The 17,069-nt window shown below is 37.3% G+C and overlaps 1 protein-coding gene across 18 annotated transcripts in view; it reads left to right on the top strand.

Moving 5' to 3' along the window:
* LRFN2 (leucine rich repeat and fibronectin type III domain containing 2) overlaps positions 1-17,069 on the top strand; it is a 231,247-nt gene that overhangs the window by 48,054 nt on the left and 166,124 nt on the right. For 10 of the 18 annotated variants that reach the window (XR_007375084.1, XR_007375082.1, XR_007375081.1 and 7 more), the window contains exon 1: positions 15,749-15,799. The exons of 5 other annotated variants lie outside the window; for them this stretch is intronic. The gene's annotated coding sequence lies outside the window, so the exon portion shown is untranslated. Of the gene's footprint in view, positions 1-15,721; positions 15,800-17,069 lie in introns of those variants that run through there. 3 more of the 18 variants (XM_048936002.1, XM_048936006.1, XM_048936010.1) reach the window with 3 other exon arrangements.

The following is a 17,069-nucleotide window of genomic DNA, read 5'->3' as shown; positions in this document are numbered from 1 at the left end:
GCTGCTATGAACAAATAAAAAGCATAAATATGTCTGGTATTGGACAGACTTGAAGCCCACTAAGCTCAGGGTTGTGATTATCTCCAATGAGAGAAAAAGTGCTTTACTCTAAGATAATTTAATGGCAGTAAATGAAGGCTAAGGTCAGTGTAAAATTATAGCAGGAAAGAGCTATGGGTATATCTGCTTAACATTATTCGCTGTTCAGTCCTTTTCATTTATACCCTATTCAGGGTCATGATAACTGAGCTACTAGTGGGCATATATAGTTCATCATTTAAATTTGTTTCTTTATCTGAGCATGGGACAAGTAAAAAATCATATACTTTTTTTAAAAGTGCTGTTGGGCTGATCTAGATAGATGTTTATTTGCCTTATGTACAGGTTGTAACTGCTATTCTAGCAGTGCTTGTGTGGATGAATATGATATATTGGAAAAGAAGTTGCTGTATATCTTGTATATGGAGGCCATGTCTTATCACTGTATATTTGAGTACTTGGAATGAGTTGAAGATGTGGGTGATCTGGTTGGGTATGCGTTCTGTGAACTAAATGATGGTCAAGTTTTTCAATTGAGAGAAGCTTACAGTGCTTTCTATTGGAATGCCTGCTGGGACCAGAGCTGCTCAACAAATCCATAAGCTGTCTCCACAAAACTAGGGAGTAATATCATAGCATCTGCTGATGTAAAAGGCTTCATCAGATTTTTTTTTAAATAAAAAAAATGGATGAAAAGAGCTGCAATAAAAATAGACTGATATGAATAAGTGAGTAAGGAATCATCAGGCTGAGTTTAGTGTTAATATTTGAAAATGTGCATGAGTAGCTTGAGGATGAAGGTAAGTCTGTATAACTAAAAATTAAGAAATATTAACTTTTTCAGATATTTATACAAAACATCATAATAATCAAGATGTTGAAAAAGCATCTAGGAAGTTGGGAGTAATTGGGAAGAAAACAGAACCAAACAGAATACACTGTTATTCTGTGATGTAGGTTTGTGGCATTCCCACGTTTTATACTGCATGGTGTTATTCAGGTTGTAAAAAGATGCTCTAAGTCACAAAATATGACTGAGATATACATCTACAGAATCAGAAACAACAGGGAAAATATGAAAAATAACTGGTCCATTTCCACAATTGAATAAGTGGGGAAAAACTGAGAAAATAGCAAGGTAGCAAGTTTAAAACAAGTTTTCAGTGCTCTTCTGTTAACACAGACCCTGAATGTTTTTGTATTTCAAGAAATTGAATCAAATCTTTCAGTACAGGAATTATACTCAGGACAGGTCTGAATTTCTTTTGCCCAGAATTTGTGCTTTTAATTAAGACTCAGACTTTTCCTTTGGACTAGACACTCCATAAGGAGTGGTTTTTTTTAATAGTTGGAGAATACCATAGGACAAAGAAATAGTGAGGGAGTGCTACGTGGCTGATGATGATGCATGCTGTGAATTGTTAGGGAGGCACTCCATGTAACCCAGAAGAAAGTCTCATGGCATTTATTTTGCTCTTTTTTTTCCCCTCTTTTGTTATAATGTGTTAATAGAACAATCTCTTGAAGAATAGTCTTCTGTGTTCTTTGTCTCTTCTGTTATTTTCCTTTCCAATGTGAAAAGCACTTCCATACTGTCAGGGAGCTAACCCCATCTGGATGTTCTTCAGTTTTTCAACAGACTCTGTCTGAGGTGCAGTAGACTTACATTCCCTGTCAGGTCTGCATTCATCCAAGTCTTTCTTATGCCTTCATTAGGAAAAAAAAGCTGCAGCTCATTTCCTTATTTACATAGTGGCCTGTTTCAATACCTTTTTTGTAACTCTCAGATGGGAAGGCAATCCGTCTCATTTCTTCCCTTGGCTTTGCATCTGAGGCCAAAGGGAAAATCTATTCAGGCAGAACAGCAATCAGCAGAACAATGACTGAGGTTTTTAAAAGCATGCTCCAAACTCTGAAGAGTTCAGTGTTGTTCTATATTTCATTAGTACTTTTCATCAAAATAAGCTCAAATTTTTCTTTGGTTTGAAAGGAGTGGTATAAATTTACACCTGTTGAGATTCTGTACCTATGTTTTTATTTCCACTGACACTCCTCTGTGTGCTTAACTTGTTGGAAGGTATGAGCAGGCAGTATGGAGGAGATGTGCACTACAGCTGTTTAAGAAATAGCTCCTGTAGGTAATTAACACACCACACTTCTTTTATGTCATAAATATTGGCTTTTAGCTGCAATGGATTTCTCTGAAGAAAGATTTGAACCTGCAGCACAAAACTGATTAATGTGTTGTAGTTCACATGCAATATTATCTGGCATCTCCATTGTAAGTATATTTATAGACCCCATAACTGCAGTTTTATTTTTCTTTTGTTCCTTGTCCTGTTCCTTGTGTCTTTGCACATGCACAGGAGGCCCAAAGAATAATAAAAAAAAAAAAGCCTCCCTGATAACGAAAGGTCGTGTAAGACTGCAGTATAATCTTGTACAATAGAAAAATTTCTCAGGTCATGAAGCATTACTGGCATATTGCAGATCAAAAGTTGATTCAACTCAACTCTTAATAGGCTTTCATATTTTTATGTGGTTACTTTTGTACATTTGTAACATCCAGTAATGCTGTAATGAAGAGCACCCATGATTTTCCAGGTGAATGTGGAAAGGCTTTTACTGGTCTGGGCAATTGGATGCTTGTTGTGAACTGGTCCCACATCCAAGCAACTGAGTTTTGTCCAGGAGCTGTAAAAAGTAGAACCAGAACACTGTTATGAATGATAGGTGCCCAGCAGGAGACTCAAACTCTATGGAAGTAGCAAATTTGAGTGAGGTCCAGAACGGTCTCTGAGTGAATTAATATTCCACCTCAGTCCTCCTGTTCTCCTGCAGTGCTCTAGGAGTGAGGTACTTTAGTCCATTTGAAATCTGCATTTGAAATCTTGAACCTCCCCTATGCAGAAAATCTGGAGAAATTCGATTTTGGTGATCAATGGGATAAGAACAGCTGAATCTTGCTGAAGAACTGTTCCTGAAGTGGCACTTCTACAGTCAAGTAAAATTACTTTTAGGTGTTGTTAAGGATTGGATTAAAACCAACTGAAACTTACTGTATGTTCCTGTAAATCAGTAGGCTTGCTCATGAAACTGAAATTTTGTAGTTGCTATTCTGTATGTAACTAATAAAAGCAGATTTAAATTATAGTATATAAGCTTAAGTAGCTGTAAATAAATACTGATTCATTCCAATATTGAATTTAATATGTGCAGGTGGAGACATGATGGAAACAAGCAATGGATAACTGTTTATCACCTATGTGTTATTTGCCTAGAAACTGTGTGCTGCCTTACCATGGTAGATACAGTTTGATTTGGAAGTAGAAATGTACTAATGGTCAAATTGAGGGATTTTTCAATTACATTTCCAGTAGGAGTGATCGTCACTGATTGAGGTGAAGGGGTTATCTGCTCAAATGTCTATCTCTTCAGAACATGATTTCTCTCCGCAGACAAATTTCTTCAGGAATCTTGTCCAGAGTCTGAGCTGAAAGAGTAAATTTGTGTTATACATACTATTTTAAATATCCCAAGCCAGCTACATCAGTATGGAAATTAATTCACCCTCAGCTAAACAGAAAGTAAACAATCCAACTCTGAGTTTCCTGTGACCAGATAAAACATTTCTTACACAACTGTGGGACTGTGTGATTTTATGCCTATCTGATAATTATCAGCTTTTCCTTCTGGCTAATAGCTTACAATTTTTTCCCCTCACTCCTCACAGGTGGTACTTCAACAGTAGGAATAATATTCTTTGTTAATAATGTAGACTGTGAACATTGCTGATATCTTCCTCTGCCTCCATTCTCAGTTGTGTGTTTGTATGTCCTATTTTTTTCTGTTTAGTGTAGCTATTTACAATTTAGATTGTACCCTCTTGAAATAGTGGTGCTGTCATTGTACAAATTTCAGTGCAGGAATAGTGCATCAGCCTAAATAGAGTCTTTAAGTATTCATGGAACAAAATATTGTTATATTCATAGTCATATATAAAATATATTTATATTAAAATTAAATGATACATAAGATAGGAGCCGTTCTGGCAAGTTCTGGTTCCAACCAAAGTACCACTAACAGCTTAGTGGCTGGATTTCCTTTCTGAATGCAGGCATTTATCTTTAGAAATCACATACTCGATTGAAGCTACGTGTTCATTTGACCTTAACTGTAAGAGCTAAGCCTCATCCATGTTAATACAAGTGAGAACCTGAATCTGTTATTTCTTTGGAAAAAAAAGCTTCCTATTTGTTGAACTCTTCCTTTAACGAAGCTTCAGACTGTTGTTCCTCATTAATATTAATAACGTGAAAAAAAATCAAGTCACAGCCTTAATGACAGCATTTGCTTTCTAAGTCATCTGGCATACCTTGCCAAATATTATTTACAGTAGAGTCTTTTAAATGCTTTTCTGTCAATGTTCTGAATTAGATATGTTCATCCAGTGCAGTGCAATGCTGTGTTTAATGTGTCATTACATAAAAAGTCAACAAATTATTTGGGCTTATATAGAAAAATGTATCAGCTTTTTAGTTTTGTTTAGCCTGGAATTGACCTGTGTTGCAGTTTCTTTCCTAAAAAAAAAAACCCACTGGGGTGTTCCATAATTGCTGTGTTAGGTGAAGATTAGTAAAAGAGAACAGTTGAGACTTTCATTCACGTGATCATTGGAAAAAATGAGATTTAGGCTCATCACTTCAAATCCAATGTGTATCTTCATGCTGGATTGAAACTTGGCTGGTGCTTCTCATGTTAATTTCTCCTTATTAAATATTGGTTGTATGTTATACACTGTAGCAATGTGAGGAAAGGGCCTCACATTGTTACAGTGTATACGTTCACATGTATACACTCACATTCAGATACACATGTATCACATGTATACACTCACATTCAGATACTTTAGTATCTGAAGTTAAAAATGGAGGATGGGGCCATCGGGGAGGTGAGTTTGGCATTTTGATGTTATAGGGCAAAGTTATCTCCCTTGGTGTTTGAATGTTTCTAAAGATTGGGAACAGAGATGGTAATGTTTTCTATGGGCTTCACTGTCAACAGTGATTATAAAAACAAATCTCTTAAGGGACTGAGATATTCTGTAATTTTAATCCATGCGTTTGGACAGGCTGATGTTACCCAGCTAATTGCAGGTAGTTCATAGTTATAGGATTCTTGTTTTCAAACAAACAAATGTAAAATATTAAACATTTTTAAATAAAATCTTAAATTATCTAAGCAGGGTAAGGCTTCCTCAGGAGTAGGGTTATTGCAAGTTGTATGCTTACTGTTCAAAATCTGTAGGTTTTTATACCTAAAACCAGCATAGTTATTATATAATAATTAGGTATTATTTCCACTTACAGAACAAATTTTAAGTAAGAGGTTTAATTATTTGAGGCAGTCAATTTGGCTCATCTTTTCAGAATTTCCATGAACTGCAGGTATACTGCTTAAAAACTCAAGTCTTTCAAAGAAAGAATTTACTGCATGAGAATAAGTATGCAATTCATAAATGAAATTATGCTTACCCCATGGCTAAATATGACAAATTATATCATCATAGTGATATGAGTAGTTTGAGATCTACGGTTATAGGAAAGTAGTTACTATAGAGTCAGAGAATGCAATAAACATAGTAATATGAGTTTGTCGTAGAGATAGTCTTCCTGGCTCTTTAAATTAAACATTTCAGAGCCCAAGGATCTAAAGGTCTGTGACTTCTTCATTTTCTGTAATAATGTTGAAATTTTAATCTTTTTTTTTTTTTTAATTTGAGTGCTCTGAACATCAGGGAGTTTTTCTTTTGTGCAATCATAATGGGAACATGCAAGGATCTACTGCAGAGACGACTTGTACTGGCACACAAATGCGACGTTTCAGTTTAATTAATAGCTGTGTCTTTGAAACTACAGGTTCCTCTAGGCAAAGGTTTGTCACTGGTCTGTAAAAATACTATGTAAATACATGATAAAATATTTCTTAAAGTCCTTTATTAGGAAGGACCACCTCAATCTGAAGACTTCTGTGTGTGTGCTGGAGAATCCTGGTAAATGAGCTTGTGGCTTTCCTCTTGCCCATGGGGTAGCAAAGCTGCAGCAGAACTCCCAGTTGCTTCATTGTTAGGAAAATCTCTTTACACAGGAAAAACAGAAATACTAAATCAATGTCTGCTGCACTTACGTTGCTGACATTAAGCAAAAACAGTTCTGTGAATAAATATGCCAACCTGAACTCTTTTAAAGGGAAGATCTTTTTAAAGGACTTGGCTTGCATACAGTTCCCCTGCCGTTGTAATCAGTGAAAAAATATTTACAAATAAGTTATAAGTGTTAGAAATTTTTACCTTAGATTTCCCCTGCAATTTCCAGGACTAAAATCATGTGACTGGAATCTCCTCTTGAGGAGTGAGAGAGTATCCAGCACATACATCCTTATGTGTATGTGCTGGATAAACCAAGGATTCTTTCTTGGGCTGAGCTGCCACTGGCAGTAGTAAAGAGTTTGACCTAAGAACTGTGGACTTTTTCCTTTGATAAGATTGTGAGCTTTATTTCCATTTTTTTGTCCCACTTGCAGGGAACTTTCTCAGTTTTAAAAGCAAGCTAAACAAAATAAAGCTGTTTGGGATTTCAGAAACCTGTAAAGATAGCTAATACTGTTTCATTTCAAATGTCCTAAGGATATGTTTTACAAGGAATTAAATTTTTATGTGGAAACAATAGAGTAGATGACAGCATACACGTGGATGGGGCCAGACTCTTTTCAGTTTGTGCCACAAAAAAAAAAAAAAAGGGGCACAAGGCAAAAATTGAAATAGGAAGTTCCATAGAAAAACCAGGAGTGACAGTGACTGAGCACTGGAACAGGCTGCCCAGAGAGGTTCTGGAGTTTCCTTCACTGGAGATAATCAAAACCCACTTGGATGTGTTCTGTTCAATCTACTGTAGGGAACTGCTTTAGCAAGGGTGGGACTAGAGGGTCTCTGGAGGTCCCTTCCGACTCCTGTGGTTCTGTGACTGTGTGTGTGTGTGTTAAAAATTCACTTAATTCCTATCAGATGCTAAGTGTAATTACAGTAATTTCACTGACTTCAGGAAAATTTTCAGGTTTATATCAAAGTCAGGATTTTAGGATAGGTAGAGTCCTCTGATTATCAGATACTACTCATTAACTTCTTGCTTGCCTGGGATTCATCTCACTGTAATCTTTGAGGCTGGACCTATAGAGCATTATGAATGCATCGTTGCCACAGTTCTGCAGCAGGTAATCAAATGATGGACCAGCATGCAGAACAGAGACATTCCTAGAGAACACAAATACTAGAAATAGAAAATTGATTTGAGAGACCTGAGTGATCTTTCTTTACTTACGGTGCAAAAATAAAAAGAAGACCTGTCGTGAAGGCAACAGGTTTAAATGTGACGCTACTGGTACCAAGCGGAGTGCTGTTGATTTCTTTCTTTTTGAAGAAGCAGGCTGATAATGAGAGTTGTTACTATCCTCAGGATGTCTGTTCTCTATTGGGACATTTCAGTACACTTACTTGCCAGCAAGTCATGCAGAAGAAGGTCCTAGGAAAGTTGTTTTTTTTTAATGTAAATTTTGCTAGTGATATCAGTTTTGTTTTTGCAGTCATTATATGTTATTACTATTAAATTACTGCAAAAAAACTTGCGAAGAGGAGGTATATCCTTCAGAAATATTGTAAAAGCTGTTTGTCTGGGCATTTGAAATTCTAGAAAAAAGGGAGGAGTGTGTGAAATCATGAGTGTTCTCAAATAATGTTTTTCAAAACAATTTCCATTCATCCAACATGTGCTAATCCTAATGAGCTTTATGCTACAAGTGCCTCATTACCTTTAAAAACAGAATAGATTCATATTAAGAAAAAGACTTAGACATCTAAAATCAGCTGTATGACCTAGAAAACTGCTGTTCAAACCTCATGCTCTCTGTAGGACTAAGGCTTCTCCAGTGCCACATTCTTTGCTCTTTTGGATGCTCAGATCTGCGCCCATTTTGACTGAGAGCTGAATTTCTCAGCAGGTGTTTCCTGCTGAAGGGATTTGAGATCTTAAAAGATGTTCCTCTGACTGTCTCAGTGAAGGATCCAGTGTGCCATAGTGGGAAGCATATTCACTGCACTGAGTACTGCACAAATCACAATAGTCACGACTGCTTTTAATCATTGAGCAAGAATATAGAAATTTGAGTTGATGAAAAATGCATTTGAATTTGTGGCAACAAGTGAGTAGAGACTGGATGAGTATAGTCCTGAACTATGGTCCATAACCTTATATGGTACTGAAAAATGGCTTTAAAAAAAATAAAGCAAAAATAAAAGGCTGTTACCCAGACAACTGTCTCATGGATGAATACTAAATGCTCATGCTCTCTGCATTCTCCTAATCTCATTCTTTGATAAGCAATAGCACAGTTAGCTACAGCAGGGAACAGGGGAGAAGGAGAAAGGATTGTCGAAGGGTTCATTGTTAAGAAAATGTCTTTCATTAATGAACATGTTCTGACTCAAGCTGGTTCATCAACAACAGACTATACAGTTACTATTTTCTGGCTCTTCTAGCTCAAGGACTTCAGCGGTGTTCTCCAGTCTTTTGTCTCTGGCTGCTGCCCCATTTCACAGAGTTGTTAATGTTCAGATGAATTAGAATTGATGCTACCTCTGAAAACCTTCAGAGTTTGGGTTTCTACACAACAAGCAGCATCACAAAGTTATCACTGTGAATTCACTGCTAGGGGGACCACTTCTTGCATACTTGTTATGTGTGAAAATGGCATGCAACCCTGCCCGTGGCAAAGAGCTGGGATCTAGATGGTCTTTAAAGGTTCATTCAAACCCAAGCTGTTCTGTGATCCTTGTTCTGAGCACATCCCAGTTTGGAGAACAATGGCTGAATGCACAAAATATACTGGGTAGAAGGAGGAAAGGTATGGGAATAGCATGTGTGAGAGACCAGGTAATAAAAATAGAAGACAGTGGTAGATGTGTGGTAATTATTTAAAAAAAATAAAAAAATAAAAAAATTGTCTGCTTCTTTACTTCAGCTTAGCATTAGAGATTCTTCTGGAGATTATGGTAAATTCATAGGAGCTTTGATAGCCCAACGTTTAGAGAACATAAGTAAAAATAAAGAGTGAGTAAAGATTTGGCAGAGGGCAAGGTAATGGAATGCTTTTTTCCAGGTCATCAGTTCAATTTATGACTGGAGAGTGGTGGCTTTGTTGTCACTCCCCCAAGTGAAATAGGCAGATCTTTCTCACAGCTGTTTCCTTGCTCTTCCCAATCCTCAAGCACATTGGCATCTGCAGTCCCTCTCTGTGCAAACTGCTGAATTCTGATTCCTGCTTAAAACAACTGCTCAGGGAGTGCTGGGACCTTGCCTTTCCCAGGCAGTACTGTTGTTCAGACACCTTTCGCAACGAATTGAGCCAGGAAATTTCAAAAAGGCAGACACGAGCTGAAAGTTAAATGGGTTTTTGCTTTAGGTCCAGTGGACTAAATCTGAAAGTCTTTTGGGCATATCTCCTTGTTCTCTGCAGATGGGATAAGGTTAATTCCCTGCAGATAAAGTCAAACCCTATGTATTCATTCTTCAGACAAAAAAATATAGAAAGTTCACTGTCACTTTAAAGGGGACTGAATCCATCCTTACCTTTGACAGCACAAGTAATGCAGCAGACTCATTTTCATATCTCATTCAGAAAGCAGATGAGATGTGAATGAAATCGTTTGACAGATGAGCACCCTAGAGATATTTCCATTTGTCACAGTCTGTGTGGCTTCTTTACAACTACCACTGATGCAAGAGTGCAAAATACTGGCCCATAAATCTCAGTCATTCTGCTTTCTTTAATTCTTGAAATATAAAATACTCTGTTTCCTAATTTTAAACATGAAAAGCATCACTAGAAAGGAAATCCTTCACTGGGAAAACAGGTTGTCTTTCTGATGTTGCTTTACAGTCAGACAGAGGAACAAAATCACAAAATGAAAGGGTGATGGAGGACCATTTTCTTTTTTTCTTCTTTCTTTTTTTTTTTTCTGTTCTGCTTCTTCCTTCAAACTCTGACTGAGATAAGCTTGAAGATCTCATGTGCCTATTCCTTCCCTGTTGCAGAAGAGAATGGTTTGGTGCACTGAGCAACTCAACACCAGCTTTCTACTAAGACAGCAGGCAGGGGGGTGACTAAAAGATGTCGGATGTGAAACAGGAGAGAAATGACTCCTCGAGTGGCAAATGTCCCTGCCTTCCTGCTGCAGCTTTTGAAGCAACTGACACTTCTGTTAGTTTAACACCAGGTGTAGGCTTGCTAGGGAAAAACATAGGAGGGAAACTATCTCATTTCTGGGCAATTAAAATAATTTTGCTGCAACAGTCACAAGATTTCTGAAACCTGTTGAGCTCCATCTTAAAGTGAGATAGACTCTAACTTCCATTGTTTTTTACTGGGTCATTTTCAAATACTATCATAACTCCATTGGTTAAAAAACTTCTATTATGTACCTTTGTTTTGAACTAGCATAGTCTTTTAACTTGTAATGTGTTTTCCACAAGGATGTGTATTTGTTTTCTCAGGGCACTAATAAGCTTGCAGGAAAAAAAAAACAAAAAAACCCAACATATTGTTTTCTCTCATTTAGTCTTTACAACTGCTTGTTGGATTTTTTTTTTTTTAATCTCTGTTATAGAATAGAGGAGATCAAAGAAAAATACCGTGCGTTTTTATGTGGAAATCAAGATGGGGAAAATGATAGATCATATTGTACCCATCTACATCCTGAACTTTCATCATCTCAGATATTATTTTTTTTAATCTCACTTTTCCTTTTTGTACAAGATCTTCCCCACAATTGATAATTTTCATACCTAATCTTACTCTCCAAACAATATAGAGCCAGTTCCAATTTGTTTTGCCTTTGCCTTTCCATTTTCCTCTTGCCATGGAGGAATCCTACAAGTTTCCCGCGGAAATGTGGCTTCGTTCATCCATTCAGACTATTCCAGTGTGGTTTTGTTTTTCAGCTGCCTGTTTACTATAGAGTTGGCGTTAATTGCTTCAGTGCTGCTATGTGTAACATTTATTAAATCTGTTGCAGTAGGTTTATAAAAGTAATGCCCTTTATTTTTTACTTTTTGAGAGCATCCTCATGGACTGCTTTTCAAGTTTCAAACTGCTCATTCTGAGGCGGCATGAACCCTGGTTGAGCCAATTGTTTGTATGTAACCCTCTCTAGTTTCTGTGTCCTATTCCTGTGATAGCATCAGATTTTCCAGAGTGTCAATAGTTCTGCTGTGTTGGGATTTCTTTGCATAGTTCTGCATGGTTGAGGAAGGGGTAAAATGGCGATGGGAAAGGAAGCCATGGCTTCAACTCCTGACATGTTTTAGCCCAAATAAACCTGAAGCAGCTATTAGCCTACTCCAAACTCTGCCTTTAAGGTAAATCCTTCAGTGAACTACAGACCAGTGAACTGCTAAATGTCCTGTTTTTTTCATCTGACCAGCATCTGCTGGGACTCTCTGTTCACCCTGCTTTGGGAAATAAAGCAGAGGTGGTTCAAGTCACCACATTCACAGCTACAAGAGCAAAATTCCTACTTGGTATTTCTGAGAGTTCATCTTTAAATGCCCATTATTTTAAGGTTTTTTTTTGTTTTGTTTTGTTGTTTTTTTGTTTGTTTGTTTTGTTAATAATATGCTTTAACCTGTGTCTGATGTTTGTAAAAGAATGTGCGTTTTCCATATTTTTCTAATGTTCTACTATAAACTTAGAACTCATTATTCTTGCATGCGCTGAATAACTGGATAGATGTTACACATAGAAATATCTACTGTGTTCTTTCTTCTCCAGCTGACCACAGATATGTTCAACTTACCAAGATAGTCTCTTGCATGTTTATAGGATCAGAATTTAAACGAGGGAGGGCTGGTGATCATTCATCCAGGTTGTAAAAAGGGTAATTTCAATACTACCCCCAATTTTGAGCTCTTTTTTAGTGTTTCATGCAAGACATATTTTAGATAAAATATACATACAGGTTTCTTGATCAGGATCCTAGGACTCCTCTGGGACCTGATTAAACTTTAGTTCCATTCTGTTACTCTATTTCAGTGCAGTTAATTTTCTAATGATGAGTAGAATCATTTAATAGGAAGGATTTAGTGTTCCTACCAGATTAGTCTGTAGTTGAGTGGTTGGCACGTCGTTCTGACAGTGTGAAATACAAGTTTATGCTTCTGCTATTCTGGAGAAATTTCTAATATATCCATAGGGATATATTCCAATATATAGTCCAACATATATGTATATAGATGGATATAGTCCAGTAGGGTACTCAATAAAGAATACTGCTTCCTTCTCTTGAGAAGATGTTTTAAAACAATGTAGTGATTTAAAACTGTGTTAGAACATATGCTCTATTTCTGAAAGAGGTTACTTATGAACTTAGCTACCTAATTAAGTTTTCAAGGCTGCAGATTGTCACCTAATTTAGAAACTTCTCTCAGCTATTAGACAGCTACCCCCCATGTTTCTCCAGGGCCTCCAGGGTTTCTACAGGTGTACTGGCTTTTGTAAATCCCTTTCTGTGGAGCCAAATTTGGAATTTCAAGATATACTTTGGGAAGAAAACAGAAGTAAAAAAAAAAAAAAAAAAAAAAAAGACGTGGAAGTTATTCATTCTAATACCAAGCACTGTGACATCTAATTGTCCCTGTGGAAGTACCTTCTATTATATAGTTGGATGAGTTGCACACAGTGAACACCTATATTAGCCAGTCCCAGTTTCAGAGGTTTTGACAGCATAAAGAAATACATTTGCATCATTTATATAATTAATTCCTGCTTTATTACTTCCTTTTACAATCTGTGCAGTAAATTGAGCTGATACTGTGGGTGTTGTGTGAAACCCAAAGTGGTACCAGAGCCAAGGTAACAGGGAGGAGAGAGGGAAAAAAAAAAAGACAGAAATATTTATACTTCCTCCTGCTAATTATTGTGCACACAAAGTCTCACCAGATGGCCCTGTGACTCCTCTAAAATTGCATTGCTTATTAATCTCCTTACCTTTCATCCTTTGTGAATTTTTCATTGTCACTACCAGACTTCTGATTGTCTGCTTTGTGCAGTTCAATCCATCATGAAGAAGGTGAGTGCCATGCTGGAGAGAAACAGACCCTGCTCTTTCCCTGAATGCTCTCTCTGGTGACTCAGCCAACTGTCCTTCCTGCTTTCCTGAATGTCACTTACAAGCAGCCCTGGCACAGTGCAGTTAGGGACCTTTTCTGTTGCAGAAGATATTGCTGTAGCTATATATAATGGGAACAAATAGGGTATAGAGGTGTCTGTGCACTCAAAGACCTTCTTTTCCATTGTAAATCCTACAACAGTGAGTTAATTTCAAAATCCAAGTTGCTGTGCTAGTGAGCTGATTTGCTTTCCAGTTTCATCTTTTGACATCATTTTCTTGCTGGACATTTATGTCCCATTTTCCCAACTCAAGCTTCTTGAAAGCTTTTAATACACTTCTTAGGTACTGAAGTTATTGCTACATCATGTGAATTTCATCACTTGACTTTCATCTGAGCTTCCCACAAAATGAAAGCAACTCTTACTTGCAATTTTTTAGCAAAAATTAGCACAGAAGATACAAGGAAGATGAGAAGTGTAATATCCATATGTGCCTGTACAAGCTCCTTCCACCTGAAAGGATGTAGCTTGCATTTTGATAGCTTTACTCTTTTTCCTTATTCTGTACCATTTATTTAGTGAGGAAGATGATTTCAAAACTTTTTAAAAGCTCCCCTTTGTTATAAAAGGCCCCTCAAAAGATTTTGAACATCAAGTATGAGATTTTGTATTTGAAACCTATTTAGAATAGCTGGAATTAAGATTTTGTGTGTCTGTGTTTTAACATTGAATGCATGTTAACTATCTTGACCATCCTCTGCAAACAAATCCTTTCAAAGATTTTTTGCTACTTAGTTCAGTAAAACTGATGGGTCATTTGATGAGTAGGGAAATCTTTCTTCTAGTACTTCTTTCACTGCAGCATCACTGAGATGAAAACTCCCTCCTTCCCCTAAATGGATTGCTCAGGAAACCTGCAGTATGTTACACATCTGTTTGAACTGATGGCACTCCCATGTGAAGATCTCAAAAGAAAAGACTTGTGGGAATGGTAGAAATGCAGTAATGTAAGTGCATTTAAACAAATGCTAATGGCCAAATTCTCTGTTATCTTTAGGCAGTAAACCCCACGTAACTTCACAGGAAATGCATCTGCTTCCGTTACCACCTGATCTACTACCTACCAGCTGGGTAGATGTGAGACCCTTGTAGAGACCCCATGGGTTTCAGACACCTGCTCAGTTCTCCTCTTTTTTGGAGTTGGTAAAAAAAAAACTCTGACTTGCTTTTATTTTTATCTCTTAAAGTCTTGTTTTATGTTTTAATATTTCATTTGATTTAGTGTTCCTCTAAATGAACTGCTACACAGGCAGCATAAAATCCAACTTTCATATAAATAGAATAAGGGAAAGTCAGATACTAATATAAAGGGTGCAGAACGACATCAGAAACCAACTATAAATGCAATCAATTAATGATTATTGACAAATACATAAATTGAGATTGAAGACTCTTGAAGATTGTTTTTCAAACCTCATGGCTTGTGTAGTTTACAGCTTATGACAGTCCTTCATTGAAGTGAGAAATGCCATGCTGCTGGAGTGCCCCATAGGTGAGCTTCCGTGGCCTCCCTCTCTGCCTGTGGGACCTGATTCTATGTCATCCTCTAAACCATCATCAGATCTCCTCGTGGCTGAAGTGCTTTAGTAAATCCAGGGCTTGTGAAGAGAAGGAACGCTGCCCTTTCTGTATTAACTAAGCCCCCTCCAAGATCAGCAAGTCGCTCACAAAATTGTTCCAGTTCAAAAACATTTACATTAACACACAGTAATTCATGTCTTGGGCCATAAGTATTTTCTTTGGTGAAGGAATTAGCTTTATCTATTTGCTCATCCAACACAGACGTTAAAATGTAGGGCCTGATGTTGACATCTTGTTTTCTTCTTTAGTATGTAGTCTGTAGGATGCTTTAAAGGGTATTCATTCATCTCAGTGCTGGTACTCCAAGGAAAATCCCACTCCTCCTGCATACTAGTCATAGGCACATTGCTGAATTTGTCTCTCTCAAGGTTCTGAAACACTTTTGAGGTAAGAATGGTTACTTGGACCATTGGATTCCATACTTGGAAGCAAAGATTGATGTTTAGGCAAACATGGTGACTTTTGAGAAGAAACAGAAAAGCATTCATTTTCACCATCACTCCGCATGGGGTATACTGTTTTTCTCAGAACTTTTACCTAGCACCTGTAGTTAAATTTTTAAAGAAAATATGGCTTCTGTAGTTTAAAATATATTATGCATTCATGACTGCTTAATTTCTGCAGAACTTCATTGCTACAGTTATCAAATTGTACTTTTTACATGTATGGTGACTGTTGAGTCATGGCCTAAACCACCTGGGGATTGAGCACCTGGGGAAAAGACCCGGTCAGCCCTGGGAGCACAGGTGAAGGCAATTCAGCTGTGTGATCAGACCGGGTGGAACCTGGCTGCACTTCTCTTAGACCTCATTTAAGGGCTGACTGCCACTGGGGAAGGGTCTCTGGTTAGAGATCCCTCTCTTGTGGAGTTTTCCCTGTGAGCCTAGATCCTCGGAGGTGGGTGAGTACTTTTCCTTTGTAACATCATTCCATTTGTGCCAGTCCCTTTGCTAATGCACTCCTGTATCACCTTTCCATTGTGTTGACCTTTCTGATTGTAACAATACTCTATTCGCTTTAATCTTTCAGCAGTCTCATGCCTCATGTATAAGTTTTAGCATACCTGACTCACCATTGCCTAAAATGAAGTAGGGTTTTGGTGATTAAGAGAGGTCAAATATCTAATTCTGTTTAGATTTCTGCATCTTGAACAGGCAGTTTTCACCCACTTATCTGTTCATCTTTGTAATGCAGAGATTTATTTTTCTTTTTGAGGAGCTTTTTGTAATATACAGGCATATTCCACAAAGCAAAATAATAGCTTGTTCCTTGAGTAGCATGTATGACAGGTCCTTGTATTTGGCAGTGCTGTCTGTGGTGACTGGCTGACTCCAGTAGAGTAGCAACTTCCAGCTAATATATCTTCCCTGTGATGGGACATTCATAACATTTCGCTCTGCATGGACTCTTGGTGTAGCAGCACTGCAGTACTTGCCCTCATGAAGGACAATTATAGTGGCTCTTATTCTTCTCTGTGAGGTTTTCGTAGTATTTGTGGCTTATTTATACTTCAAAGTCCTCTTTCTGCCTACTGGATTTAATTTAATTGACCAATTGCCCGAGATATATGAGGAAGAAAAGGAAGGAAAGGGTTGGATGGAAAGATGAGTTATCTGCTAATTTCTCTCTCCCGAAGGTATTTCTTTCCTTTATCCTTAATGTACCATTCCTTATTCTTAGTTATCCTTAAGTTTGTTGTGTTGGTTTTTATTTTTACTTTTTTTTTTTTTTTTTTAATTCAGATTGTATGTTTATTTCCTGTTTTGATTTTTTTTTTTTTTTTTAAGCTACCAGTGCATAACTTTATAATTTAAGGAAATTTCACAGAGGTGTTTGAGGTCACTGTTTCATTGCCAGCTTTCTCTGCAAGGAATTGGATTACTGGATTTTATTTTACTCTACTTTTTAAAGCATCTAGCTGCATACTGAAAACACCAGCCTTTTCAGGCCAGAAGGAGTACAATGCAGAGCAAAGCACCTCTGGCACTGCTTGTTCCTTTATAGTGGAAAGTGGATATCTGGAGGCATGGGTTTGGCTGCTCTTGGGATCCAGCTTGGACTTGATCTTAATTCAGCTCAGGACATTTTCATTGGCAATCTTAGTCCTAAACAACTATTTAAAGCTACCCAGATGCCTTGAGCCAAACTGTCTCACAACCTAATTTTACAAA

Source organism: Lagopus muta, chromosome 2, assembly GCF_023343835.1.
Source record: "Lagopus muta isolate bLagMut1 chromosome 2, bLagMut1 primary, whole genome shotgun sequence".
Taxonomy (NCBI): Eukaryota; Metazoa; Chordata; class Aves; order Galliformes; family Phasianidae; genus Lagopus; species Lagopus muta.
This window is presented reverse-complemented; position numbering and strand designations above follow the sequence as displayed.